Here is a 3,904-nt window from a genome sequence, read left to right on the forward strand (position 1 = left end):
TCAGCTGGCTTCAGACAGGCGAGGGGGGGAGGAAAAGGGAGAAACAAAAAACAGAAAACAGGACAGAAGGAAAATTCAGGGAAAAACAATACTCATGGCCAGCTGGACCCCAACCATGACACGCATGACTGCGCATCGGAGTGTGAATGTGTATCTGATGAGCAGGTGGCACCTTGTACGGCAGCCCCGGCCACAGTGTATGAATGTGTGTGAATGGTGAATGTTTCCTGTAGATGTAAAAGCGCTTTGAGCAGTTGTTAAGACTGGAAAAGCGCTATATAAATACAGCACATTTACATATCCCCTTGTATCCCCTTGACGCAGAGGTCCAGGGTTTGAGTCCAACCTGTGACGATTTAAAAAAAAAGTGACAAAAACAAGTTGGGACAAAATAATTAGTGGAAAAAACATCCAAAAAAGGACCCACTACGTTGAAAAAGTGACAAAAATGTCAGAAAATGCGATAAATGTTTTTCACGGTTGACGGGAAGACAACACATGGGTTAACCTTTGTATGGTATTTGGGTCAAATAATTTTATTTTTTTTTTTTCTAATTTTTTCTAATTTTTACAAGAAGAAAAATGGTACAAACATTACATTTTGTTATACCTGAAAATCAATGGCCTTACCTTATTTCCTGTAATAAACATGTAGTCCTGACTCAATTCAGAAATTACTCTGGATGTGACCACTTATGTTTTTTCCATTGTGGATTTTTTAACATGAATTATAACCTTATGACAAAAATGAATCTCACTTTCATTTTGAATTGTGTTCTAGTAGAGACTGATTGCATTCTCTAAACATATGTCATCTCGATTGTTTGAACGAAAAATTTTATTTCACAATTGTTCTTAAAACCCAAAATAAGTCACAGGTCAGTTTGACCCGAGGGACACGAGAGGGTCCCGAAAGTGAAGATAATATACAGTTGTGTTCGAAATAATAGCAGTGCCTCAACAGCAGCAAGAAAATCACGGTTTATTAACATTTCAAACTCTATACCCAGATAAGTTTCGGGGGGTAAAATAAGGTATAGAAAACCAACCAACCCAACAGGACAGCCATGCATACTGTGATTCTGTGAAATTGAATGATTAACTGAAAAGGGTGTGTTCAAAAAAATAGCAGTGGTGAGTTCAATTAGAGAGGGCATCAATTAGGGAGGGTTATTCTGGAAAAAAGGGTGGTAACAGGTGATCGTATTAAGGATCAAGACAACTGGCATGCTGGCTGTGCTTTCTCCTGAAAAAACAATGAATGGGTCGTTCGACACTGTTCTGAGATGAGGTTTCCTAATAAAAAAAATTGATTAAAGAAGGGAAAAAATACAAAGAGGTGCAGAAAATCATTGGCTGTTCAGCTAAAAGATTCAAATGCCCTGAAATGGGAGCAAAAAACTGAAAAACGAGGAAGAAAAGAAAGAACAACCCCTCGATGGACAGAAGAATAGCCAAACTGGGAAGACTCAGCCAATGATGGGATCCAAGAGGATCAAGCAAGACTTCAGTTGACAGTGAGTACTGTGACAATCAGAAGACGTCTTATTGAGGTTAACCTTCCAGCAAGAAGCCCCGCAAAGTCCCACTGCTGAGAAAAAGACATGTGCAGAAGCGTTTACAATTTGCCAAAGAGCACATTGACTGGCCTGAAAAGAAATGGCATAATATCTTGTGGACAGATGAAAGCAAGATTGTTCTTTGTGGTCTAAGGGTCACCGGCAGTATGTCAGACGCCCTGCAAACACAGAATTCAAGCCACAGTACTCACTGAAGACCATTAGCATGGTGGTGCAAGCTCATGATATGGGGATGTTTTTCATACTATGGTGTTGGTCCGATTCAACGCATACAAGGGATCATGGATCCGTTCCAGTACATCAGGATCCTGGAAGAGGTCATGCTGCCATATGCTGAGGAGGAAATGCCGTTGAGGTGGACCTTTCACGGATAATGACCCAAAAACACCAGCAAGCGAGCAAAAGCATGGTTCCAGATGAACAAGATTCAACTGAGGAGTGGCCAGCACAATCCCCGGACCTTAATCCGATTGAAAACTGTGGGCTGACATAAAAAGTGCAGTGCATGAGGCAAAACCAAGAAACGCTGAGGAATTGTGGAATACAGTGCAATTATCTGGGCTGCAATACCTGTGGAACGAGCCAGAAGTTGGTTGACTCCATGCACCACAGATGTGAAGCAGTCATCGGAAACCGTGGTTTTGCGACAAAATATTAGTTTAGGACTAGCTAGGTTCACTTATCAAGAATTTTCTTGTTTGTACAGTACATTTTTGAGTTTCCAAGGAAAGATGGCAACACTGCTATTCTTTTGAACATGCCATTTCTTACTTATTGAAATATTATTATATTTATTTAAGTTTTGATGACTTTGCGCAATTGTTTTGCTTGGAATGAATGTACTGTGTCCCCAATGTCTGTGTTCATTAAAGTACAATTTCTTTGAAGAATTTGACATTTACTCATTTTTCTAAAGGCACTGCTATTATTTCGAAAAACTGTAAGGGTTAAAAGCGTGCTCTTACAGTGATATTGATACTTAGCACAGGGCTTGGATTGACTTTGAGTGAAACAGTGGAGGAAAAACAGCTCTGTGAGAGGTAGTGTAAATTCTCATCGTTCCACTCAGTCACATGCTCTGATGAAACAAATTGTGTCAAGCAACCTGAAAAGCTACCTGAACTGCAGTGAGTGCCAGTGTGTGGAATGTGAGTTGAAAGAGATTGACCCACTTAACTCTAGTGAATCAGATGAGGACCAACGGTCAACTCTAAGGATTGTAGTCATCTCACTCTTAATCATTAAAACAGGCAGCCTTTCTACCTTTTCGTTAGCGCTAATAATAAGCACATTTACATATTCCCCTGTATCCCCTGACGCAGAGGTCCAGGGGTGAGTCCAACTGTGACGATTTAAAAAAAAAGTGACAAAACAAGTTGGGGACAAATAATTAGTGGAAAAAAAAAAATCCAAAAAGGACCCACTACGTTGAAAAAGTGACAAAATGTCAGAAAATGCGATAAATGTTTTTCACGGTTGACGGGAAGACAACACATGGGTTAACCTTGTATGGTATTTGGGTCAAATAATTTTATTTTTTTTTTTTCTCATTTTTCTAATTTACAAGAAAAAATGGTACAAACATACATTTGTTATACCTGAAATCAATGGCCTACCTTATTCCTGTAATAAACATGTAGTCCTGACTCAATTCAGAATTACTCTGGATGTGACCATTATGTTTTTTCCATTGTGGGATTTTTTAACAGAATTATAACTTATGACAAAAATGACTCACTTCATTTGAATTGTGTTCTAGTAGAGACTGATTGCATTCTCTAAACATATGTCATCTCGATTGTTTGAACGTAAAATTTTATTTCACATTGTTCTTAAAACCCAAATAAGTCACAGGTCCGTTTGACCCGAGGGACACGAGAGGGTCCCGAAAGTGAAGATAATATACAGTGTGTTCGAATAATAGCAGTGCCTCAACAGCAGCAGAAATCTGGTTTTATAACATTTCAAAAATCTTACCCCAGATAGTTTCTGGGGGTAAAATAAAGGTATAGAAAACCAACAAACCCACAGGACAGCCATGCATATGTGGATTCTGTGAAATTGAATGATTAACTGAAAAGGGTGTGTTCAAAAAAAAGCAGTGGTGAGTTCAATTAGAGAGGGCATCAATTAGGGAGGGTATTCTGGGAAAAAAGGGTGTTAACAGGTGATCCGTATTTAAGGATCAGACAACTGGCATGCTGGCTGGCATTTCTCCTGAAAAAAAACAATGAAATGGGTCGTTCAAGACACTGGTCTGAAGATGAGCGTTTCCTAATAAAAAAATTGATTAAAGAAGGGAAAACATACAAAGAGGTGCAGAA

This window comes from Etheostoma spectabile, chromosome 10 (assembly GCF_008692095.1).
Source record: "Etheostoma spectabile isolate EspeVRDwgs_2016 chromosome 10, UIUC_Espe_1.0, whole genome shotgun sequence".
NCBI classification, from domain to species: domain Eukaryota; kingdom Metazoa; phylum Chordata; class Actinopteri; order Perciformes; family Percidae; genus Etheostoma; species Etheostoma spectabile.